This window comes from Pongo abelii, chromosome 20 (assembly GCF_028885655.2).
Source record: "Pongo abelii isolate AG06213 chromosome 20, NHGRI_mPonAbe1-v2.0_pri, whole genome shotgun sequence".
NCBI classification, from domain to species: domain Eukaryota; kingdom Metazoa; phylum Chordata; class Mammalia; order Primates; family Hominidae; genus Pongo; species Pongo abelii.
The window spans coordinates 1,697,589-1,723,478 of NC_072005.2; the positions used below are offsets into that span (position 1 = coordinate 1,697,589).

The following is a 25,890-nucleotide window of genomic DNA, read 5'->3' on the forward strand; positions in this document are numbered from 1 at the left end:
CTTAAGTAAAAAGCAACCATCGGCCAGATGCAGTGCCTCACGCCTGTAATCCCAGCACTTTGGGAGGCCGAGGTGGGTGGATCATCTGAGGTCAGGAGTTCAAGACCAGTCTGGCCAACATAGTGAAACTCTGTCTCTACTGAAAACACAAAAAATTAGCCAGGCATGGTGGCGCACGCCTGTAATCCCAGCTACTCAGGAGGCTGAGGCAGGAGAATCCGCTTGAACCTCGGAGACAGAGGTTGCACTAAGCCAAGATTGCACCATTGCACTCCAGCCTGGGTGACAGACTCTGGAGAAAAAAAAAGGATGGGGTTGCAGGGTGTGGTGGCTCGCACCTGTAATACCAGCACTTTGGGAGGCCGAGGCAGTCAGATCACCTGAGGTCAGGAGTTCAAGACCAGCCTGGCCCACATGGTGAAACCCCGTCTCTACTAGAAATACAAAAATTAGCCAGGTGTGGTGGCAGGTGCCTGTAATCCCAGCTACTTGGGAGGCTGAGGCAGAAGAATCCATTGAACCTGGGAGGCAGAGGTTGCTATGAGCCGAGATCACGCCACTGCACTGCCGCCTGGGTGACAGAGCAAGATTCTGTCTCAAAAAACAAACCCGGCCAGGCGCGGTGGCTCACACCTGTAATCCCAGCACTTTGGGAGGCCGAGGCGGGTAGATCACGAGGTCAGGAGATTGAGACCATCCTGGCTAACACGGTGAAACCCTGTCTCCAGTAAAAATACAAAAAATTCTCTGGGCGTGGTGGCGGGCGCCTATAGTCCCAGCTACTCCGGAGGCTGAGGCAGGAGAATGGCGTGAGCCCGGGAGGCGGAGCTTGCAGTGAGCCGAGATTGCGCCACTGCACTCCAGCCTGGGCGACAGAGCGAAACTCTTGTCTCAAAAAGAAAAAAATAAAAAGTAAAAAAAAAAAATAAACTTACTACATGTTAATATTTTTTTTCAAATACTTTTTTTTTTTAAGACGGAGTCTCGCTCCGTCGCCCACACTGGAGTGCGGTGGCGCAATCTCCGCTCACTGCAAGCTCCGCCTCCCGGGTTCACGCCATTCTCCTGCCTCAGCCTCCGGAGTAGCTGGGACTACAGGCGCCCGCCACCACGCCCAGCTAATTTTTGGTATTTTTAGTAGAGATGGGGTTTCACCGTGTTAGCCAGGAGGGTCTCGATCTCCTGACCTCGTGATCCCCTCGTCTTGGCCTCCCAAAGTGCTGGGATTACAGGTGTGAGCCACCGCGCCTGGCCTCAAATACATTTTTTAAACAGGAGGATGGGTGGCGTGCTTTTTAAAATGTGTGCAAATCTCTTGAACATCTGGCTTCATAGAGGACAAGAGGGATGGCTCATCAGCTCTGTCACAAAAGGGTGTCTTAGCCACAACAAAGATTGAGGGCAAATGGTCTATCTAGGATGTGAGCCCAGGAAGTACTGAAGGTGTGGAGATGGGGAGTGGCCCGTAGGGAGGTATGAATGGGGAGGTTACAGCTCCAGGCAGCTGGAGCTCACTCCCTCTGAGGATCTGGCTCAGGTTGTCGTCCGGAGGTGAGGGAGATGGGGTATTTATCCTCCAACTCCCCTGCAAATGGGATGGGGGCTGGGGAGGCTTAGCTCCGCCCTCAGGTGGGCAGTCATGAAGGCCAGTCTGTGTGTGTTGTGCTTGTGTTGCGTGTGTATCGTATGTGTGTGTGTATGTGCATCTGTGTGTCTATCAGTGTTTGTGCTTTATTACAGATCGAATTAGGTCCTCCCCAATACCCATATGTTCACACCCTAAGCCCCAGGACCTCAGAATGTGACTTTGCTTGGAAATAAGGTCATTGAGGACGAAATTATATAGTTAAGATGACTTCATTCTGGACTAGGGTGGGCACTGATCCAGTGTGACTGGTGTCCTTTATATAAAACAGGTAATTTGAGCTGGGCCCAGTGGCTCTCACCTGTAATCCCAGCAATTTGGGAGGCTGAGGCAGGAGGATTGCTTGAGCCCAGGAGTTCAAGACCAGCCTTGGCAACATAGTGAGACCCTATCTCTACAAAAAAAAATTAAAATTAGCCAGGCATGGTGGCACGTGCCTGTAGTCCCAGCTACTCAGGAGGCTGAAGTGGGAGGATTGCTTGAGACCAAGAGTTTGAAACCAGTCTGGGCAACATAGCAGGATCCCATTTCCACAAAACATACAAAAAGTATCAGGGCATGGTGGCACATGCGTGTAGTCCCAGCTACTCAGGAGGCTGAGGTGGGAGGATTGCTTGAGTCCAGGAGGTTGAGGCTGCAGTGAGCTGTTACGGCACCACTGTACTCCAGCCTGGGTGCCAGAGAGAGACCCTATCTCAAAAAAAAAAAAAAAAAAAAAAAAAGGCCAGGTGCAGTGGCGCACGTCTGTAATCCCAGCACTTTGGCACACCGAGGCAGGTGGATTATCTAAGGTCAGGAGTTCAAGACCAGCCTGGCCAACATGGTGAAACTCTGTCTCTACTAAAAATACAAAAAATTAGCCAGGCGTGGTGATGCGCACCTGTAATCCCAGCTACTTGGGAGGCTGAGGTGGGAGAATCGCTTGAACCAGGAGGTGTAGGTTGCGGTCAGCCGAAATCACACCACTGCACTTCAGCCTGGGTGACAGACCAAGACAAAAAAAAAAAAAAAAAAAAAAGGAAACTTGGGACACAGACACACAGGAAGAACACCGTGGTGAAGCTTTCGCAAGCCAAGAATGCCGGTCACCGCCAGGAGAGGCCTGGGACAGAGTCCGCTCGGGCTCAGAAGGATCCAGCGTCGCCCACACCTTCGTCTGGGACTTGCAGCCCCAGAACCGAAAGAGAACACACAGGTGTTTGCGCCGCCCGGTCTGCGGGTCTGCGGTACCTGTCAAGTCAGCCCTAGCAAACCGATGCGTGTTTGCATGTGTGAATGCGTGTGTGCGTTTACGTGTTCAGGAGTGACAGGTGCGGCAGGGTACGGACGGGGACCGCAGCCTCTGCTGCGCGTCCTAAATATCAAGCCCCTCTTTCTGCAAACTGGCGCCCCAGTCACTGCCCCGTCTTCCCTTCGGAGGTCGACCCCGCTGCCCTCCGCTCGGCCGCCAGAGGGCGCCCTCGGACTCTAGTCGGACCGGCCCTGCCCTAGCTCCCGGGCTTCAGGTTCTAATAGAAACTCTCACAGGGGTGGGTCACGCCTGTAATCCCAGCCCCCTTTGGGAAGCTGAGGCAGGAGAATCTGCCGGGAGGCAGAGGTTGCAGTGAGCTGAGAGCGCACCATTGCACTCCAGCCTGGGCGACAAGAGTGAAACTCCTTCTCAAAAAAAAAAAAAAAAAGAGAAAAGAAAAAAGAAACGGGGAGTGTCCGCCTCTGGACAAGGTGCAGCCGGCATGATGTGGCTCCTGAGTGGCCACGTCCCCTTCAGGGTTACAGGGGCGATCCAGGGAATGAAGAAAGGAAGACGGAACTGCAGGCATGGCGGGGGACCTGGCAGGCAGCTGGGGGCATGGTGTGCTCTCCCCATGGCTGCTGCCCCTGGTGGGGAGTCCCCGGGGTGGGCGTCACTAAAAGAGTGGCTGCGATGGCTTCATTGGGCTGGGCCCTCCAGGCTCCCTCTCCAACCCTGCCACTGAGCTCCACGCCCGGACTCAGGCCTGGGGGCGCTGCAGGGACAGATCCTCAACCCTCTGGCTTCAGCTTCCATCCCAGCGGGGTCCAGCTGGGGACTTGCACCAGGGGGCAGGGGGCTGGGAGAGTGAGGGAGGAAGAGTGAGAGAGGGGGAGTGAGGCCGATTGTCGGTCCCTGGCCTCCTCCCTCTAGAGGACAGCCTGTCCATGGGGGTCCCTCTCTGCAGCCCGTCCCCCACCTGTAAGGCCCCCACTGTTGCCAGCCCTACGGGCTGTGTCATCCCGCGTTGCTGCCCCTCACCCTGCCTATGCCTCCACAAACCCCACTGCTAAATCCTTCTTCCACATGAGGGAGCCATCGCCTTCCAACAGCTATTTAGGAGGGTGAATGTGATATGTTTGGGATGTCTCAAGATTTCCCAGCATGAACGCACAATCTCAAGCTTTGTGTGTGTGTGTGTGTGTGTGAGAGAGAGAGAGAGAGAGAGAGACAGAGAGACAGAGAGAGAGAGAAAGACAGAGAGACTCACTCTGTCACCCACACTGGAGCGCAGCGGCACAATCTCGGCTCACTGCAACCTCCACCTCCCAGGTTCAAGCGATTCTCTTGCCTCAGCCTCCCAAGTAGCTAGGATTACAGGCATGCGCCACCACACCCAGCTAATTTTTATATTTTTAGTAGAAACATGGTTTCACCATGTTGGCCAAGCTAGTATCAACATGGTTTTTGCCATGTTGGCCAGGCTGGTATCAAACTCCTGGCCTCAAGTGATCCACCCGCCTCAGCCTCCCAAAGTGCTGGGATTACAGGTGTAAGCCACCCAGTTGAGTCATTTCTTTTTCTTTTTCTTTTTCTTTCTTTTTTTTTTTTTTGAGATGGAGTTTTGCTCTTGTTGCTCAGGCTGGAGTGCAGTGGCGTGATCTCGGCTCACTACAACCACCACCTCCCGGGTTCAAGCAATTCCCCTGCCTCAGCCTCCAGAGTAGCTGGGACTACCGGTATGTGCCACCATGCCCAGCTAACTTTTGTATTTTTAGCAGAGACAGGGTTTCTGTTTCTCCTTGTTGGCCAGGCTGGTCTCAAACTCCCAACCTCAGGTGATCCACCCGCCTCAGCCTCCCAAAGTGCTGGGATTACAGGCATGAGCCACCATGCCTGGCCCCCCAGTTGAGTCATTTCTAGTCTTCTGAGCCCCAGAAACTTGATAAGATGTTTGTTGTTTTATTTATTAATTTTATTTTTGTTTTATTTATTTATTTGTTTGAGATGGAGTCTTGCTCTTTGCCCAGGCTGGAGTGCAGTGGTGCGATCTCGGCTCACTGCAACCTCTGCTTCCCAGGTTCAAGCGATTCCCCTGCATCAGCCGCCCAAGTAGCCAGGACTACAGGCGCCTGCCACCACAACCAGCTATTTTTTTTGTATTTTTAGTAGAGATTGGTTTCACCATGTTGGCCAAGCTAGTATCAAACCCCTGACCTCAGGTGATCTGCCTGCCTCAGTCTCCCAAAGTGCTGGGATTACAGGCATGAGCCACAGCTCCCAGCCTCTTTTTTCTTTTTTATTCAAAAAAAATTAATTTGTTTTTGCTTAATTTATTTCACCAGTCATATCACAAAGACATGTGTTGTTTAAAGCCACTGAGTTTGGTATAATTTGTTATGCAGCAGTAGCTGACTGATACAATAGGTGTTCCTGGATTACCTTCAGAAACCTGATAATAATATGTACACTAACTAGGGCTGTATCAGGGTGCATGCCAGGGTTTTTGAAGGCATTTTAAAGAAGTTTATTTCCTGTCCTCAGGAGCTGCTGCCTAGTGGGGCAGACAGAGCATGAATATCCAACATGGAAGGCAGAACACATAAGTACATGGATGAAAGTTGTTCCAGAGGCTGGTGGATTGGATTCATTTGGCCTGATGTACCATGGAGTCCTTCCAAAAGAGGTGGCCATCCGCCCGAGCTTTGCTAGGCCTGTTGGGCTGAGAGAAGCCAGACAAGGCTCAGATGGGTGGAGGGTCAGGGTGGGTTGGAAAGGAACAAGTCGGTATGGGTGCAGAGGGGGTTCTGATGGATAGATGGGGCTGTGAAGTGGAACCAGCCATTGAGGCAGCCTCGAATGCTGTCCCCATTGTGGGGACTTTGAAAAGCCACCCTCCTTTGAAACACAGAAGGGGCAAGGAGTAAATTTATATTTCTTTTTTTTTTTTTGAGATGAAGTCTCGCTCTGTCGCCCAGGCTGGAATGCAGCGGCACCATCTTGGCTCACTGCAAGCTCCGCCTCCCGGGTTCATGCCATTCTCCTGCCTCAGCCTCCTGAGTACCTGGGACTACAGGCGCCCACCACCACGCCCGGCTAATTTTTAGTAGACATGGGGTTTCACCGTGTTAGCCAGGATGGTCTAGATCTCCTGACCTTGTGATCCGCCTGCCTCGGCCTCCCAAAGTGCTGGGATTACAGGCGTGAGCCACTGCACCCGGCCAATTTATATTTCTGGTAAGGGGTGGGAAGAAGGAGCTTTCTCAGGCTGGAGGGGAGAGAAGACAGATGAGCACAGACACTCCTGGCAGTGGCATGAGGGCTGGGGAGCAGGTGCAGGGTACGGCAGGGCTCTGCAGGGCGGTTGTAGTTGGCGAGGACCACAGGAGCAGGGCCTTGAAGGGCGTCACCCCTCACCTGGCTGCCTCTGGGCCATCCTCCAGTCTGCCAGGGACTAGCAGAGGGGAGAGACTGGGAGAGGAATCATTATTCAATGACCTCATTCAGCCCTAGGGATTTGGGGTGGCTAAGGTGGAATGACAGTGGATTATATCTGACATGATGCAGGGTGTCTGGGCTCAGCTGGGCAGCTCTGCTCCCTGTGGTGGTGGGGGGTAGTCAGCAATCATTTAGTGGCTTTCTCTGGCCAGGAATGTCTAAGATAGCTCACTGACAGGGCTGGCAGGTGGTGCCTGCTCGGTGGTGCCATCACCCAGGGGCTTCCAGGTGGCTGCCTCACAAGATGGCAGCTGGGTTCCAAGCAGAAAGAATGCTGTTGAGCTCTTTTTTTTTTTTTTGAGACAGAGTCTTGCTCTGTCACCCAGGCTGGAGTGTAATGGTGCAGTCTCGGCTCACTGCAAGCTCCGCCTCCCAGGTTCAAGTGATTCTACTGCCTCAGCTTCCCGAGTAGCTGGGATTACAGGTGCCCACCACCACTCCCGGCTAATTTTGTATTTTTAGTAGAGATGGGGTTTCACCATGTTGGCTAGGCTGGTCTCAAACTCCTGACCTCAGGTGATCCGCCTGCCTTGGTCTCCCAAAGTGCTGGGATGACAGGTGTGAGCCACCGCGCCTGGCCTACTGTTGAGCTCGTGAGACCCTGTCTCAGAAGTCTCAAGGCACCGCTTCCCCTGCCGTCTGTTGCTAAAACAGGTCACAGGAGCAGCTACATTCAGGTGAGGGGAAATGAACTGTGTCTTTCCGTGGGAGGAGCAGCAAAGAATCTGTGACCACCACACCCAGCTTTTGAACCACTTCTTCTTTGTGTCTCAGTGTTTGTGGCGTGCAGCATCCCTGTTGCCTGGGTCCAGGATGCCACCCTCCTACTGGGGTTGCAGCACCAAGGGGCTGGGCATTCCATCGAGCTGAGGGGCGGCGGCTCTGGATGGGAGGCTCCCTGGGGGGAGCTCACGTCTTCCATGAAGCATCATGGTCATTGTTGCCCTGTCCTGCACCCTGTCCACTGCGGGCTGCCCTCTGTGGCTGGCGTTGGTGACATGAGATGTGGGAGAGACCCTGGTCACCACCATGGGAGCAGTCCCCAGACACTGGGGGCAAATGAACAGACTGAATGCCAGGAGGACCATTTAGGTGCAATATGACCAAAAACAAGTTAAATCCAAGTGGGCTGCATCATCAACAAGAACATCCCCTAGCCTCCATGAAACAGCCCAAAACCTGGAGCAAGACAGGTCCCTGGGGCTGAGCCATGCCATTCACAGCAGCATTCCCGAATCCCCCCCATGCAGGCACGCACACGCTCACACTCACAGTACACAAACCAACACACACCACACACAGGCATGCCAAACACAGGCACACAAATGCACACCCCCCCATAGACCCACCGACGAACACACACACACACCCCCAGATGCACAGGTGCACGCACACACCCACGCACACAAAGACCCATAGACATGCGCGCACACATACATGTGCACGCATGTATGCAGATACACATGACACAAATGCATGAACACATGGACCACACATACCAACATGCCACCTCACACAGACACACCTAACACACACACACCCGTGCACACATGTACACGGACATACACACTGGAAAACAACAAACACACATATACAAAATGCAGGCCGGGTGCGGTGGCTCATGTCTGTAATCCCAACACTTTGAGAGGCCGAGGCAGGGGGATCACTTGAGCCTGGGAAGTGAGGCTGCAGTGAGCTATGATTGAACCTCTGCACTCCAGCCTGGGTGACAGAGGGAGACCCTGTCTCAGAAAAACAAAACACAAAACACAAAATATGACCAGGCGCAGTGGCTCGCGCCTGTAATCCCAGCACTTTGCAAGGCCGAGGTGGGTGGATCACAAGGTCAGGAGATCTAGACCATCCTGGCTAACACGGTGAAACCCTGTTTCTACTAAAAATACCAAAAATTAGCTGGGTGTGGTGGCGGGTGCCTGTAGTCCCAGGTACTCGGAGGCTGAGGCAGGAGAATGGTGTGAACCCGGGAGGTGGAGCTCGCAGTGAGTGGAGCTTGCGCCACTGTACTCCAGCCTGGGCGACCAGAGTGAGACTCTGTCTCAAAAAAAAAAAAACCCAAAATACAAATGCATGGACATGTATCCACACACACCAACGTTACATCATAGACAGACACACAAAACACACAAACATACACCCATCCATGGACATACAGACACAGGCAAACATCAACACACAGCATCCCACACAGACACACAAACACACAGCCATGTACCCCCAAAGGACGCTGCAGGATGAGCCTTCACTCTCTGGGACAGCAGAGAAAGTAGACAAAGGAGAGAAACTTCTCTCAGAGTCACCCATCCTCTGACTGGATTCCGTGCCCCTGTGAAGAGGCAGATCCCAGTGCCCCACACTTGGCTCCGGGGCCACTCACTGCCCCTAGGCTCTGTCCCTGCAGTTGGTGGGGGTGAAGGCAGACCCTGCTCTGTGCTGCTTCCTCACCCACCAAAACTTCCTGACATCGCTCTGTTCCGTTGGCTGCGCTGCGTATGGGAACGCAGTGCTGGGCAGGCCCAGCCTCCCAGCTGGGAAGGGGTGCCGCCACCGGCTGCAAAGACAGGCCTTCTTTCTCCTCAAGTCTGTGTTTATGCCCTACTAGAGACTGTTGGGTGTAATTCCCAGAAAGTTCTGGAATGATCTAAAATGAGGAAATAGAAAAAAGTTGTAGAATCGGGCCAGGCGCAGTGGCTCACGCCTGTAAACCCAGCACTCTGGGAGGCTGAGGCAGGTGAATCACCTGAGGTCATGAGTTGGAGACCAACCTGGCCAATATGGCAACATTGGCAGATATCACCAATGAATCAACGAATGATGTTTCTCCTACCTTCCTTCCTCCTGTGTACAGGGTAGGCATCACCAATCAACCAATGATGTTGGTTGACTGGGGAACGCTGCTGTTTGTCCTACCTTCCTTCCTCTTGTGCACAGGGCAGACATCACCAATCCACCAATGATGCCCACACTGTTTCTCTCCCATGCACAAAGCAGACATCACCAATCAATCGAGCAGCACCAGGAGGAGACCAATTTGGCAGTTCAATCTGTCTTCAACTCTATCCTTTTATAGATAAGGTTGAGGCCCAGGGACCTGCTCAAGGGCAACTACAGGGCAGATCCCTCCTCCTCTTCCTGGGAATTAGCTTTGTCTCTTGTCCCTGGAGCAAATTCAGGAAAATTGCAAGGTCATGTACATTTTCAGCCCAGGGCATGAGTCACTTGATCCCTGCTGTCCAGGGCTGGACCCAGAGATGATGGCCAGGACTGTCCCCTTGCAGGGAGGCCACTGAGGCTGGCAGGGCCAAGACTGGGCAGTGAGCCACTCCAGGCGGGAAAGCCCTTTGTCATTGGAGCTGCTCTGAACGCCGCCGCCAAGTCGCAGGCAGCTGTTGTCATCTGCTCAGCGTCCTTCCCCTTCCCCGGCAACTACTCCTCCTGCTGTGTGGAACCTGGCGCACCTGACTCCTGTGTCCCCTCGTAGAACCTGGCCTTCTGGTCACCAGGACATTGCCTAAACCAGGCCTGGCCAGTCATCCGGGAGGGGCTAATGCCAGACAATAAGAGACTTTCCTGGGATTTTATAACGATCCTGGGAGAGAAGAGCTCTCTTTTATTTGGGGGTTGCTAAACTAAGCCACACCTGCCACCATGGATGGAAGAAGCTTGGAGTGAAAGAATGAAGCCAAGGCACACAGACGGAGAGACAAGGAGAGGGAGAGAGAGAGGGAAAGGTAGAGACAGAGAGAGATGTGGGGAGGGAGAGATAGACAGAGAGAGACAGAGAGATAGAGAGGTAGAGATAGAGACAGAGGGATATAGAGAGGGAGAGAGAGACGGAGATAGAGGACGAAAGAGACGAGACACAGTTGGAGATGGAGAGATGCAGAGACAGAGAGATAGAGAGGGAGAGATAGAGACAGAAAGAGCTAGGAAGGGAGAGAGAGACAGAGAGATAGAGGAAGAGAAAGGGAGAGACACAGAGACAAAGAGAGACAGAGACAGAGAGCTTGAGAGACAGAGAGACAGAGAGATAGAGAGATAGGCAGAGGAAGAAAAAGGCAGAAAGACAAATAGAGAGACAGAGACAGGGAGAGACAGAGACATAGACAGAAAGATGGCGAGCACTCCAGCCTGGGCAATAGAGCAAGGTTCCATCTCAAAAAAAGAGAGACATAGAGACAGAGAGAAGAAAAAACAGAGAGATAGAGACAGAGAGAGAGAGAGAAAGAGAGAGAGAGAGAGACATGAGGACAAGGAGATAGGTCCACAGGCACTGAGCTTGAGTTGCCCCCGGTTGCAGCCATGCCTGAAGGCAGCTCTGCCAGACCGCTGAGTTCCACAGCCCAGCATCTGTGATGGGCTGCACCTGTGTATTAGCACGTCACTGATAAGGCCCAGCTGCTTTAACAAATCGGCCCGCCTGGCATAGAGGCTCCGGCACAGTGGACATTTACTTCTTGCTCCAGGCTGGCGACCCAGGCAGCTCCACAGGACCCGCTCCACAGGTGACCTCCGGACTCACGGTCCCTCATCTGGGCTCCATGACCCCCTAGGGCCCCATGTGCTCCTCCTCTTGGGGTTGGAAGGGGAATGGAAGCCCAGGGTGGATAGCAGGAAGAAGACACACGGCTGGAGGCACAAGCCCCGGGCGGCCTCAGCAATAGGACCCAGCTTTCCTTCCTGTGAGGCATGAGTCTGGCCCCCGCCCCCGGGCTCCTGACCCTCCAGCCAACCTGGCCTCGGAATGAGTGGCCCCTAGAGGGCCCCGGGCCACAGGGCTGTGGGGACACCTCCAGCTGTAACACGCGGCAGGACCAGGAGGTGAGCAAGGGGGGAGAAGCTTCCAGAAGGCTTCCCAGAGGCTGTGACCCTGAGGTTGGACTTTCAAGGATGAATGGGGTGAGAGTGGGAGAAGGGGCTTCCCGGGCAGAGGATGTGGGGCTGTTGGGACACTGGCATCTCTAACAAAATACCGTAGGTGGGGCAGCTTAGACACAACAGAAATTTACTTCTCACAGCTTTGGAGAGTGTGGACGTTCAAGACCAAGGTGTGGGCAGCTTTGGTATCTGCTGAGGGCCTGTTTTTGTTTTTTTTTTTTTTTTTTTGAGGTTAGAGTGCAGTGGCATAATCTTGACTCACTGCAACCTCTGCCTCCCAGGTTCAAGCGATTCTTCTGCCTCATCCTCCCGAGTAGACAGGATTACAGGCGCCCATCACCAAGCCTGGCTAATGTTTGCATTTTTTGTAGAGACGGGGTTTCACCATGTTGACGAGGCTGGTCTTTTTTTTTTTTTTTTTTTTTGAGATGAGTCTTGCTCTGTCGCTCAGGCTGGAGTGCAGTGGTGCGATCTCGGCTCACTGCAAGCTCCGCCTTCCGGGTTCAAGCCATTCTCCTGCCTCAGCCTCCTGAGTAGCTGGGACTACAGGCGCCCGCCACCACGCCCGGCTAATTTTTTTGTATTTTTAGTAGAGACGAGGTTTCACCGGATTAGCCAGGATGGTCTTGATCTCCTGACCTTGTGATCTGCCCGCCTCGGCCTCCCAAAGTGCTGAGATTACAGGCGTGAGCCACCACGCCGGGCCCTCACTCTGTATTTTTAGCCTCGCTAAGGCTGATCTTGAACACCTGATTTTACGAGATCCTCCCACCTCAGCCTCCCTAAATGCTGGGATTACAAGTGTGAAAGTCTCTTATGTGAGTATAGGAATAGAACAGAAGGGGGCGCTTCCTGCCTGCCTCCTCCCTCAAACCTACAGCTGTTCGGGATTTACTGGCAGGCTGGGAGATTTTCTCTCTAGAGGATGGGATTGGGAGTGGACAAGTTGTTATCTCTATAATGTTCTTATTAGATTAAGACCTCCAAAGGGTGCCAGGCGCATTGGCTCACGCCTGTAATCCCAGCACTTTCGGAGGCTGAGGTGGGTGCTATTGCTTGAGCTCAGGAGTTGGAGACCAGCCTGGGGAACATAGCAAAACCCCTTCTCTATAAAAAATTAGCCAGGCGTGGTCGGGCACGGTGGCTCACGCCTGTAATCCCAGCACTTTGGAAGGCCGAGGTGGGGGGATCACAAGGTCGGGAGATCTAGACCACCCTGGCTAATACAGTGAAACCCCGTCTCTACTAACAATACAAAAAATGAGACGGGCGCAGTGGCGGGCGCCTGTAGTCCCAACTACTCGGGACGCTGAGGCAGGAGAATGGTGTGAACCTGGGAGGTGGAGCTTGCAGTGAGTCGAGATAATGCCACTGCCGTCTGGCCTGGGTGAAAGAGCAAGACTCCGTCTCAAAAAAAAAAAAAAAAAAAAAAAAGCCGGGCGTGGTGGCGCGTGTCTGTGATCCCAGCTACTGGGGAGGCTTAGGCGGGAAGACTGCTTGAGCCTGAGGAGGTAGAGGCTGCAGTGAGCCGAGATTGTGCCACTGCACTCCAGCCTGGGTGACAAAGTCAGACCCTGTCTCAAAAAAGACCCGGCTGGGCACGCTGGCTCAAGCCTGTCATGCTAGCACTTTGGGAGGCCAAGGCAGGCGGATCACCTGAGGTCAGGAGTTCAAGACAAGCCTGGCCAACATGGTGAAACCCCGTCTCTATTAAAGGTACAAAAATCAGCTGGGCATGGTGGTGCGCGCCTGTAATCCCAGCTACTCAGAGGCTGAGGCAGGAGAATCCCTTGAACCCGTGAGGTGGAGGTTGCAATGAGCCGAGATCATGCCACTGCACTCCAGCCTGGGCAACAGAGCGAAACTCTGTCTCTAAATAAATAAATAAATAAATAAAATAAAATAAAAATAAAAAAGACCCTCAAAGGGGCTGGTCTCACTCCCCCACCAGCTGTCCCCAATGACATCCTCATGATTAAAGCTGAAATGAATCAGCAACATGTGGACCACAGTTGAAGTGGGTTAAAAATGAGAAAGCAAGGTTGGCCACAGTGGTTTACACCTGGAATCCCAGCTTTTTTACAGCTTTTTTTTTTTTCTTTGAGACGGAGTCTTGCTCTGTCACCCGGACTGGAGTGCAGTGGCACGATCCTGGCTCACTGAAACCTCCGCCTCCCGGGTTCAAGCGATTCTCCAGCCTCAGCCTCCCCAGTAGCTGGGATTACAGGCGCCCGCCACCACGCCTGGCTAATTTTGGTATTTTTAGTAGACACGGGGTTTCACCATGTTGCCTGGGTTCGTCTCGAACTCCTGGGCTGAAGTTATCCACCTGCCTCAGCCTCCCAAAGTGCTGGGATTTCATTTATTATTACTATTTTTTGTTTGAGACGGAGTCTTGTTCTGTTGCCCAGACTGGAGTGCGATGGCACAATCTCGGCTCACTACAACCTCCGCCTCCCAGGTTCAAGCGATTCTCCTGCCTCAGCCTCCAGACTAGTTGGGATTACAGGTGCCCACCATCACGCCCGCCTAATTTTTGTATTTTTAGTATAGATGAGGTTTCGCCATGTTGGTCAGGCTGTCTCCAATTCCTGACCTCAGGGGATCCACCCATCTCGGCCTCTCAAAGTGCTGGGATCACAGGCGTGAGCCACCGTCCCCGGCCTTGGCCTTATTAGTTTTTAAGACAGTCTTGCTCTGTCAGGCAGGCTAGAGTGCAGTGGTGCAATCACAGCCCACTGCAGCCTCGACCTCCTGGCTGAAGCAATCCTCCTGCCTCAGGATCCCAAGTCGCTGGGGCCACAGGCATGTATCACCACGTCCCGCTACTTTTATTTTTTTGTAGAGACAGGATCTCTGCTACTCAGGCTGGTCTTGAACTCCTGGGCTCAAGGAAGCCGCCTCCTCCTCCGTCAGCCTCACAAAGTGCTGGGATTACAGGCGTGAGCAACCGCGCCCGCCCCACACCCTACCTTATAACATCATCTGAAATCATTACACAGGGCTCTCTCCTCCCCCTAGGACCAAGGACTCCCTAGGAAACGATGCCAAGAGTCTAGCTCACTGTTCTATTCTCAGAGCCACTGGCAGGCACTTAATACATATTTGAATGAATGTGTCTCCTCCGACTTTAAAAATGCCCCCACCGGGAGGTGCGTGGGGGATGTGGGGAGGCCGGAAACCATTTCTGCAGCTGCCAGTCCCCTTCCAGGCCCTGTCATGGGATGGAACAGGGCCTCACTGTGCGGCGCCTTGGCCTGTGGGTCCCCTCCCCACGTTTCTTGCCCGGTGCAGGCCGGAGGGCAGGCAGGTACAAGCAAGGAGTCGGCTCTACGCGCAGAGCCCCAGGGGAGCGGCCCGTGCTTGGCATGGCAGTCCCCGCAGTGCATTTGTCTAGCTGCCGGTCGCGGGTCCGGGGCCACTTCCTCTCTGCTCCTTGCTGATGTCACGGTGGATGAAGACACCGGGGCACCCACGCCACCGCTGTTCTCCCCCTGAACACGGAGCAGTTATTCTAGAACTGTTTTCCCCTCCTGGCCCAGGAAAGCCAGATGGAAAAACCCTCTTGCCCTTAACCAGCTCATTTCCTGGCCAGTCGCCCCTTCCAGCACCTGCCCCGGAAACCTCGCGGCCTAACGCGCGCAGCCCGCCGCCTCCCCGCGCCGCGCCCGCCACCGCCCCACGCACGGAACGCCCCGCGGCGCCGCCCGTCCGTGACGTCAGGTGGCGAGACTGTGACGTAACACACGGCGGCGGGGCGGTGCCAGGACGACCAGCCACGCGTCGCCATGGCAACAGCGGGGGGAGGGGCGTGCGGCGGAAGCCCCGCCCCTAGGAGGGTGTGGAAACCGTTCGACCACCCTTCCCTGCCCGCGCGCGCCCCCGCGGCCACGCGCTTTCGGTGTCCCCGGCGGGCAGCGGCCCGGCGGCCTCGTAGCGGCCGCAAAGTGCGGTGGCCGTCGCGCGGCGCCATCCATTGTCGCAAAGCGGCGCGAGAAACGCCCGGCCGGGCATTGGCCCCACCCCGCGCTGTGACGTCGGCGGCGCGCGCCCCCGGCGCCCTGGCCGCGGCTGCGCAGTGGGGCGCGTATGGCCGCCGCCCCCCGCTGGCAGACGCTGGCGGCGTAAGGCGCGCGGGCCCCGGAGCGGGCGCGGCGGAGCGCGGCGAGCCCGGCGCCTCCCGTCCCGAACATGCGGAGGCCGGCCCAGGCGACGCGGGAGCCGGAGCGGGGGCCCAAGCGGGCACCGGAGCCGGAGCGCGAGCGGGCGCGGGGCCCGGAGCGGGGGTCCGCGCTGCGCTGCTGAGGCCGGGCCGGCCGCCCAGACGCTGCCCGCGGGCCCGGCCACGGCGGAGCCAAGGTAACGACGCGCGCGCCCGCCCCGGTTCCCTCACCCCCTGCACCCTGGCCCTGGGCGCCCCCAGTGACCCCCGGCGCCCCCGCCCCCACACTCGGTGTCCACTGCCCTCCTGCGCCCTGCCGACCCCGCGCTCCGGACCCCAGCGCCCCCCAACCCGTCTAACCGCCCCCCACGCTGACCCCCACACTCAGGGCCCTACCGCCGCAACACCCCGCTGACCCTGCACTCGGGACCCCAGCGCTCCCCACCGCGCTAACCCGCGCTCGGGACCTCCAGACACAGCCCCACGCTGACCTCCACACTCAGGAGTCTGCCGCCCCAGTGACCCTCACACTCCAGACCCTGCCCCCGCCGCCCCAGTGACCCCCCCACTCTGCACCCCGGTGACTGTCGTGCTCCAACTCTCCTGCCCTCCGCTGAGCCTTTAGTCCCCATCCTACCTCCCTCTTTCTTCCCCCACCCAGTGCTCAAGCCCACCGCCCACTCACCCGCGTCCCTCACGCCTCCCCGCGTTCTGGTCCCGAGGCCCCTGCCCACCTGGCCCCATCGCCTCCTCCTGTCTTGGCCTGGCCCCTCCCCACGCAGCTGTGTCCTCGTCCTCCCTTTGTGGTCCTAAAGCTCTTGAGGGGGAGAGCAGCGGTGGTGGGGGGGAGGAAGGTGGTCTGATCCGCAGGGACCTGTTGCGGCACTGCCTGGGAACTCCCGGCTGGGCTCGCTGCCCCCTCCCCCTTCCGCTGTGGCCACCGGCTTTGTTTTCCGGAAACGCACGGATCAGGGAGGGAGGGTGAGATGTCTGAGCAGGGCCTGCGGTGGCCTCACCGATCCCCGATCCCCGCCTGGCTCTTCTCTCCCAACTTTCTTAGGGGAAGACTTTCCCGTTGAGGGGCGTGGGGGCTGAGAGGACATTCGGGGACTGTTGTGTCTTGAGCCAGAATGGCTTTGGGACAGCTGGTTCTTATTCCTGTGGCCTCCGGATGGCATTGTTTGCAGGAAGCGGGCCGGAGGGTTGTCTGTGTAGGTGGAGTCCAGCATCTTCTCCCCGTTACGCTCCACCTTGTGGCCCAGGGCGCCGGGGCTGTCCATAAGGCCATGTGGTGGGGCTCTGCCTCCCCACCCCAGGACATGCAGGAGCCTTCTTGGTGTTTCCTGGCTCCCGGAGGCCCTGGTAGCTCGTGGGTGTGGGAGCTGAGCAGGAAGGTACAAAGGCTCCCGTCTGGGGGAAAAACCCAGCCGTCCCGCCACTGGAAGGCGCTCGGATTAGGGAGGGGGCTGGGGGTGGGGGGGTTGGCAGCTGGGGATGGAAGCACCCCGGGCTACTCTGCCCTGCACAGCCCAGCCCAGCCTGGGGTGCCTCTGTGCAGAGGACAGACTGTGTGCCAGGACCCCCAGGTTTGAAAGGGGGAAGTTCGCGGTTGTCACTGGTACTTTGTTTTGTTTTCCCCTGTGTCTCCACCAAAACGAAACGCTCTGGGCTGGGCTGACTGATGAGTTTCCCAGGCAGGCAGCCCCCGGGAGTGTGTGCAGGCACGCGCACGCCTGCCTTGACGTCTCTAGGGCCCAGAGTGTTTTGCTCAGCCCCCCACAGTGAGCTCTCAGAGCCGCTCCTGCACAGATGAGAGGGAACGGGAGACCTGCATGCAGGGGAGCCGGGTCTGGACGGGGTCCCAGTGGGAGGGCCAGGTCTAGGGGTGAGAGGCCAGCCATGTGTCCTGCAGGACCGTGCAGCGGGCAAATGGGGTGAGATGTTGGAGGAGCTGGCTCTGTTCCCTTCACCCCGGTGGGAGGCTAAACCCCAAGTGGTCTGTAGTGTCTGGATTTACTGTGCCTGCTGTGCATTCGGACCTCCTTGTGTGTATAGGGGCTTCCTGTCTGATTTGAACCTGTCTAGTTCGTCTGAAGAGGATGAGGGAGCAGCACCTCATTGCCTGGGCTCTGGGCAGGTCTGGGAGCCAGGCCGTTTGCAGGATGGCCCGCGATGGTGCGGCACTTTGTGCAGACAGATTTTGTGGAATTGCTGATTTGGGTTTCCTATTTTCTTCTTCTCCTCCTTTTTAATAATACAGTAATTACTCTGGGCTACAAAGGAAGTAGGCGAGGGTTTTTTTAATTGAAAGTTCTTGTTGCTCATCCCAAGCTTCGGGGAAGCCAGTACACCAGCCATTAATTTGGGGATTGGGGTAGTCCTGTTGGTGTGCCAGGCACGGTGGGGGGGGGCACTGTGTCTGTTGGGACTGGTGGGGGATTACTGCGCACCCGAGTGGCAGGCCCTAGCGCCCCAGCAGATGCGTCCGCAGAGCCACTGGGACTGACGGAAGCTGAGCTTAGGGACAGTCAGAGTTGCTTGCCCTGGGGCATCTGGAGAGGGGGATCCTGTTGAGCGTTTGACGTTGCCTCCTTTCTGCATCCCCCACCGAGCTGCCCCAGACCCCCAGGGGCTCATGGTCCCTGAAGCCCTTGACCGAGGCCTGGCCGAGGGCGGGTGGTGGGTGGAGGCAGTGCTGTGGGTGCTGTTGGGGCCGAGTGCCGGGCACAGCCTGGCAGGGGCTGCGGGCCTCGGGTGGCGGTGGGCGGGCCGGCATGTGGGGCTGGCTGACTTTCTCTGAACCCGGAGGGGACACAGGGCCCATGTGAAGGAGGCCCTCACCCGAGTCCTGGTTAGTGTTGCGGTGGTGGCGGACAGCTGTGGGCTTCGTCCTCAGGTCAGCCTCAAGTCCCGGGTCCAGCTAGGGCTCGGTGGCCATGCGCGTGTTGGATCGAGCTCTGGTGTCAGGCATGCCGGGTTCGCCTCCCCCATCCTGCTGATCTGCAAATCTGCAAATGCTCCGCCGACAGCCACGCGAGAGAACCTGTTGGTTGGCGGCCTCTGGGCAAGGCCGTCTGAGTGAGGCCTGCAGTCTGGAGGCTCCCCAGGTCGGGAGGCTCCGTGTCTGCTTCTTCCTCATTGTGGAGTTCTTGTGCGGCCCGTGCTGTGGGGCTTACTGGGAAGTGGCTGGAGCGCCCATTTTACAGATGAGGGAGTCGAGGCCTACCTGGCCTGCTTGGGTAGAGGAGGAGGTGCTGTTTCCCGAGGGCTGACTCCCACACCTGTGCTCCTCTGGTCACCCACCGTGCCAGTGGGAGCAGTGACAGCGAGGGGTGGTGGCCCTGTGGCCAGGGGACGGGACTCACCGCCTTCCCCATCCTCTCTGCTGGCTCTGTGTCCAGAGCGCTGTGCCGCCCTGTGACTGGCACGTGGGTGCAGACGTCTGCTGGGTGGTTCTGTCTGGGAGCTCTACTGGCCTGGCTGGGTGGGGGGTACCCCTTTGTGCTACCTCAGCGAGGGCTCAAAGTGAGGGGCTGGGACCACCAGAACGGTGTATTCAATGCACTGCAGGCAGCCCTGCAGTGGGTAGGGATTGAGTGAGGGGTGGGGCCTGCCTGGCTCCTGGCAAGCCCACCTCTGGCGAGCGGGGCCCAGTGAGCCTCCTCTCTTTGCCCGGTCCTCCTGTGGTGGGGCAGGAATCTCTAGCACCCCACCCTTGCCCTTTTTCTGCCCCCCTCACCACCCACATCAACTTGTCACCAGCAAGGGCATGGGACAAAGCAGAACATGCCCCAGGTGGCCAGTGTGAGCTAGCTGTGTCCAGGAGCATTGCCCATGCTGTCCCCCAGGCACTGTCCTGAAGCCCTGCTGGGTTCTGAGTCTTCCAGGCTCCCCAGCCCCTTCTCCCCCTGCCCAGAGTCTCTGGCCACCACCGCTGCTTGGGGCCCTGCACCAGCCTGTGCGCCCGCAAGGTGCCGGGGCCCCTCTGCAGGTGCAGCCTGAGCTCTGTCCTGGGCCTACAGGGGAGCCGCTTCTTAGACCCCTGGGCCGCCCCCAGGCTCCCCCCGCAGCACTCAGGCGGCCCTGGCCCCCGGTGCGGCTGACTGTTCGGGGCACGGGTCTGAGGTGTGGGGATCATCTCCCCCTTGCTCAGAGCCCCCAACGTGTCCCCTGCACAGGGAATTGGAGCAGCCCCCTACCAGCCCTGCCCAGGGATCCCTCCTGTCACCCTCAGGCTTGCCTCCGGGGTGGCCTAGCAGTCTCCCTGCACCATGAGGCCCGAGACAGTTTCACGTCACATCGTTGAAAACAGCCAGCTCTGGCCGGGTGCGGTGGCTCACACCTGTAATCCCAGCACTTTGGGAGGCCGAGGTGTGCAGATCACCTGAGGTCAGGAGTTCAAGACTAGTCTAGCCAACATGGCAAAACCCCAGCTCTACTAAAAATACAAAAATTAGCCGGGCATGGTGGTGTGTGCCCATAATCCCAGCTACTCGAGAGGCTGAGGCAGGAGAATCGCTTGAACCCGGGAGGTGGAGGTTTTAGTGAGCCAGGGTCGCGCCACTGCACTCCAGCCTGGGCAACAGAGCGAGACTCCGTCTCAAAAAAAAAAAAAACAAAAAAAAAAACCGGTTCTCCCTTGATGCGCATCTGCTGAACTTCCGGGGCACGCTGGGATAGAGCAGTGGGTCCCTCCCTGGAGAGGCTGTGGGGTGAGGACCGAGGCTGTGGGTGCCGAGTGGGGCAGGCAGCCCAGGGGAGTGGGGCGAGAGACGCTGGTCTGGCCGGCCTGACCCGTGGGGTATGACTCTTGTCACGGCAGATTCCATCCCGGAGCGGAGGCCACGCATATGTTCCCGGGAGAGGTAGGCAGTGCATCCCGTGGCCTGTCCCGGGGAGGTCACTCCCATTCCACACCTGCAGGGGGAGCTGCCTCACCTCTGTGTCTCAGGCCCCTCAGAGGAGGGGGTGCAGGTGAGGGCAGTGGAAAGAAAGACTGCATGAGGCTCGGGGGTCACGGGCCAGGGCTGGCCCATCACTATTTATTTATTTATTTGTTTATTTTTTATGTATTTTTTTTGAGATGGAGTTTTGCACTGTTTCCCAGGCTGGAGTGCAGTGGCCCGATTTCGGCTCACTGCAAGCTCCGCCTCTTGGGTTCACGCCATTCTCCTGCCTCAGCCTCCTGAGTAGCTGGGACTACAGGCGCCCGCCACCACGCCAGGCTAGTTTTTTGTACTTTTAGTAGAGACGGGGTTTCACCGTGTTAGCCAGGATGGTCTCGATCTGACCTCATGATCTGCCCGCCTCGGCCTCGCAAAGTGCTGGGATTACAGGCGTGAGCCACCGTGCCCCGCTATTTATTTAATTATTTATTATTATTATTATTATTATTATTATTATTACTTTCTTTGAGACAGAGTCTTGCTCTGTTGCCCAGGCTAGAGTGCAGTGCTCACTGCAAGCTCTGCCTCCCGGGTTCACGCCATTCTTCTGCCTCAGCCTCTCCAGCAGCTGGGACTACAGGCGCACTCCGTCATGCCTGGCTAATTTTTGTATTTTTAGTAGAGACGGGGTTTCACTGTGTTAGCCAGGATGGTCTTGATCTCCTGACCTTGTGATCCGCCCTCCTCGGCCTCTCAAAGTTCTGGGATTACAGGCATGAGCCACTGTACCCGGCCTATTCATTTATTTATTTAGAGACGGAGTCTCGCTCTGTTGTCCAGGCTGGAGTGCAGTGGCACGATCTTGGCTCACTGCAACCGCCACCTCCCAGGTTCAAGCGATTCTCCTGCCTCAGCCTCCTGAGTATCTGAGATTACAGGCACGCGCCACCATGCCCAGCAAATTTTTTTGTATTGTTTTAGTACAGACAGGGTTTCACCATGTTGGTCAGGCTGGTCTCAAACTCCTGACCTTGTGAGCCACCGTGCCTGGGCTATTTATTTTACTTTTTTGAGATGGAGTCTCATTCTGTCGCCCAGGCTGGAGTGCAGTGGCACGATCTTGGCTCACTGCCACCTCTGCCTTCTGGGTTCAAGCAGTTCTCCTGTATCAGCCTATTGAGTAGCTGGGATTACAGGCACAGGCCACCATGCCCGACTGGTTTTTGTATTTTTAGTAGAGACTGGGTTTCACCATGTTGGCCAAGCTGGTCTCGAACTCCTGACCTTAGGTGATCCACCCTGCTTCAGCCTCCCGCATAGCTGGGATTACAGGCGTGAGCCACCGTGCCCGGCCTTATCGCTATTTAAAAGGCAGAGAAAATCTTAGAGATTTTTTCGTTGTCACCAGCGGTGTTTCGTTGATGCGTAATTGCCTTTGGAGGCTTGAAAAAAGTTGTGCTTAAAGGTAATCCCTCAATTATCTGGAAACTTCCACCCTCCGGAGTGAGGCACCCCAAGTCCTGGTCTGGATTCGTGGACAGAGTCCCCGCCCGTGAGGCCTGATGGTCAGTCCTCCCCGCTTGGCCGTGGTACTTCGGGCCCTGTTGCAGGTGGGACCCACCCTCTTTAGGGACCTTGTTTCCCAGGTGACTCCAGGATGCTCATGTAATCTGCGGTGACCTCTGCCTCTTCCCATCTGACCTCTGTCTCCAGGAAAGATGGCAGGTGTGCGAGGGCTCATCCCGTCCGTGGCAGCTGTGCCCCTCGGGCTTCTGCTCCAGTGGTCCTGGGGCAGGGCAGCCGGCGCCGATGCCCAGGCTCTGCCTGCGGACAGTTCCCGGGACGGGAGCCTGAGGGCAGTGCATGGGACCAGCGTGAGGACACGGACTGGCCCGTGTCTGCCTCTGACTTGCTGGGTGTGCCTTTGAGTTCCTCTGAGGGTGGGTGCGCCGAGGGGGATCCAGCTGGGCCCTGGCCACGTGCGGGCCAGCCAGAGCCCTGGAGCCTGCAGGTGGGCTGGGACAGGGCTTGGGGGCCGCAGGGGTGGTGTGAGTGTGTGCTGGCGTCTGCACAGGTGTGTGCGTGCCATGCCATCATGCTGGTCAGGCCTGTACGCCGCAGAGAGGGGCGCTGTGTGGGGCTCGCTGCCTGAGCCCTGGGTGGACCGTGGCTGCCCCATGAGAAGTTGTCAGGGACCTCCGCTGCCCCTCAGACCTCGCCCATGGCCCTGGGTAGTGGGTGTGGTGACGTCCTCGGGCCCCCAGGAGTCAGCTCGTCCTCCTTGTGCCCGGGCGCTAGCCTCTCCTTCCTGTGGGCGCACAGCCCCGGTTCCTCTGAAAGCTTCATGGGCCAGGACCCTGGAAGAGCTGGTTAAACCCTGGCCCTGTGAGCAGGAGGTGTGGCTTCGGGGGGCGGCCCGGCCCTGGGCTGAGACTTGATCCTGCACTGGAGGGAGCCATTCTGGGAGGCCGCTTCCCTGGGCCCTGTCCCTCCCACTCTCATCCCCAGGGTGCTGGCCAGAGCTGGGCTCGCAGCATTTCTTAAAATTAACGATCCCAGCCGGGCGCAGTAGCTCACGCCTGGAATCCCAGCACTTTGGGAGGCTGAGGCGGGCGGATCACGAGGTCAGGAGATCGAGACCATCCTGGCTAACACGGTGAAACCCTGTCTCTACTAAAAATATAAAAAATTAGCCGGGCGCAGTGGCGGGCACCTGTAGTCCCAGCTACTCGGGAGGCTGAGGCAGGAGAATGGCGTGAACCTGGGAGGCGGAGCTTGCAGTGTGCCGAGATTGCGCCATTGCACTCCAGATGGGCGACAGAGCGAGACTCCGTCTCAAAAAAAAAAAAAAAGATCCCATCACACTGACCCAGCTCACTGTTCTCTTACCAGCCTTATTTCGGTGTGGTCCTTAGAGCATAAGCCACTTTTTTTTGGTGGAACCATAATCCACATTTGGTAACATTCAGCAACGTGTGCACATAAGTGGTTTTTATACAGCTGACCCTTGAGCAGAGTGGGGTTTAGGGCAGCAGCCCCTCATGCAGCAAAATACCCTCGTATAGCTTTCAAGTCCTCCAGACGCCGCTGCCGACAGCCTGCTGGTGACCAGAGGCCTCGGGAGGACATGGGGTCCACGCACACATACCTCATGTGTTGTGTTAGGTGCTATGTTCTCACAGTGAGGGAAGCTGGAGACCAGACGTGTGGAGAAAAGCAGGAGGAAGAGAAACCCTGCTTGCTCTTCATGCAGTAGAAGTAATGGTCATGAAAGCCTCTGTCCTCGTCGTGTTCACGTTGAGGGCTGAGGAAGGGAGGGTGGGTCTCGCTGTCTCGGGTGGCAGAGCGGGAGGGAGCCAGGAGAGGCCGGCGCCCTCAGGGAAACCTTTATTGAAAAAAATCCACGTCAGAGTGGACCTGTCAGTTCAACCCCGCCGTGGTCAAGGCTCCTCTGTGTGTGCAGCCACCACCTCTAATTACAGAGTGTTCTCATCACCTGCAAAGGGAGCCCTGGCCCCATCAGCAGCCAGCTTTCCACACCATCCTTTCCAGAACCTTCCCACCTTCCCAAATTGAGACGCTGTCCTCGTGAAATGTTCACTCCCTTGCCCTCTCCAGCCCCTGGCACCCCCATCCTACTTTCTGGCTCTAGGGACCTCCTAGGGGTAGAATCACACGGGATGAGGCCTTGTGTGTTTGGCGTCTCTCACTGAGCGTGACATCCTCGGTGCATCCGCGCCGTGGCCCGCGTCCGATCCTCGCTCCCATTCGTGGCTGAGTCGTGTTCCGGCGTGTGGGTGGCCACGTGTTTATTTCTGTGATAGATGTTTGCATGGCATCCACGTGTGGCTGCTGCGAGCATCCGTGTCCGGTTCCCGTGTGGCCGTGTGATTGTTCTCTCAGGTGGACTTCTAGCGGTGGAACCGCTGGTCACAGGGCCACTCCCGGTTGGACCATTTGAGGAGCCGCAGACCGCCATCCACACCTGCACTGTTTGGGTCCCCTGCCGGGTTTTGGGGACTGGATCTCTGCACAGCGACGACCACTCCCCTCTTCCGGTGACTTGGTTTCTCCTGTCCTTTGGCCCGATGTTTCTCTGGCCTGCAGGGCATCAGGGATCCTGCTGTCCTGATCCCCATGCCATCTGGAAAGCCAGGGGTCCTGCATGTGCCCAGTGTCCCCACTGCCTTGTCAGGCACAGGGCCAGATCCTGCACCCTGTGACGAGCACGGGCAGTGGGACAGACAGACGGATGTGCTGCCAGTGACCTTCGCCACAGCAAGTTCAAAGGCCGGAGGCATCCAGTGTCCACAGAGTGACCGGCAGGCCCCAGCCCCACAGGATCATCGAGGTGGCCCTGGCCTTTCAAGGCCACAAAAATCAATGTTTATTTTTATTTATTTATTTGTTTGTTTGTTTATTTATGAGACGGAGTCTCGCACTGTCGCCCAGGCTGGTGTGCAGTGGCGCGAGCTCCACTCACTGCGAGCTCCGCCTCCCGGGTTCACGCCATTCTCCTGCCTCAGCCTCCCAAGTAACTGGGACTACAGGCGCCCGCCGCCTCGCCCAGCTACTGTTTTTGTATTTTTAGTAGAGACGGGGTTTCACCGTGTGAGCCAGGATGGTCTCAATCTCCTGACCTCGTGATCCGCCCTCCTTGGCCTCCCAAAGTGCTGGGATTACAGGCATGAGCCACCGTGCCCGGCCATCAGTGTTTATTTTTAAGTAGCAAAAGAGAACTCAGCAATGTTGGAGAACTTGAACATTACAGCAACATCTGAAGAAGGCGTTCTTTCACAAACCTCAGATTCCAGGAGATGAGCACCATCCGCTTTTCAGACAAAACTGTCTGAGGCCTCTGGGAGACAGGAGGGGGTGCGCTTAGAAACAGCCAAGGCCTCCTTCCATGTTGGGACGGACGGGCCTTCCTGGGATGGCCCGGCCTAAATCTGCTGCTGCCCACCGAACACCAAGGCGCCTCCTCGTGCCCCAGAGGCCACCAGCACCCGTCCCCCTGCCTCCCTCCAGCCCGCGTCAGGTGGGGACCTGGCCGCTGGAAGGGAGGTGTCACCTGCTCTGGGGCATCCAGGAGGGAGGGGCTGTGGGAGTTTTGCTGGAGACCCTCCAGGTGGGGGTTATGGGGTATCGTGGCGGAGCGTCTTGGGAAGTTTTGGGTGAGCTGGGTGTGTATTTGCCTTGGTGCCCCCCTAGATCCCTGGGTGATCCATGTGCCCAGTTTTCAGGGGAGACCGTGGGGGTCAGAGAGCTGGCCAGGCGGGTGGTCTGTGTCTGTTCCCTGCTGTTGGAAATGAGGGGAGGTGAGAGGAGACGCCGTGTGCCTGGGGAGGCAACACTTTTTGCCATTTGGCTGGTTTATAAAAATCAAAGGTGGCCGGGCATGGTGGCTCACGCCTGTAATCCCAGCACTTTGGGAGGCCGAGGCCAGCAGATCACAAGGTCAGGAGATCGAGACCATCCTGGCTCTACTAAAAAACCCTGTCTCTACTAAAAAAAATACAAAAAATTAGCCGGGCGTGGTGGCAGGTGCTTGTGATCCCAGCTACTCGGGAGG

At 57.0% G+C, this 25,890-nt stretch overlaps 1 protein-coding gene and 1 long non-coding RNA gene across 5 annotated transcripts in view; both read left to right on the forward strand.

Moving 5' to 3' along the window:
* Nucleotides 1-1,268: 1,268 nt before the first annotated feature.
* LOC129051725 (uncharacterized) lies at nt 1,269-6,050 on the forward strand. 2 transcript variants are annotated; one of them, XR_010138400.1, is made up of 4 exons: nt 1,269-1,551; nt 4,493-4,615; nt 5,421-5,562; nt 5,831-6,050. It is a non-coding gene; the product is annotated as an uncharacterized LOC129051725 (long non-coding RNA). The 2 variants fall into 2 exon arrangements; XR_008516161.2 differs by having other exon boundaries at nt 4,518-4,615.
* Nucleotides 6,051-15,380: 9,330 nt separating this feature from the next.
* CSNK1G2 (casein kinase 1 gamma 2) overlaps nt 15,381-25,890 on the forward strand; it is a 39,584-nt gene continuing 29,074 nt past the window's right edge. Inside the window, exon 1 of one of the 3 annotated variants that reach the window (XM_024236557.3) lies at nt 15,381-15,629. The gene's annotated coding sequence lies outside the window, so the exon portion shown is untranslated. The remainder of the gene's footprint in view (nt 15,630-25,890) is intronic. The other 2 variants (XM_054538612.2, XM_024236556.3) reach the window with 2 other exon arrangements.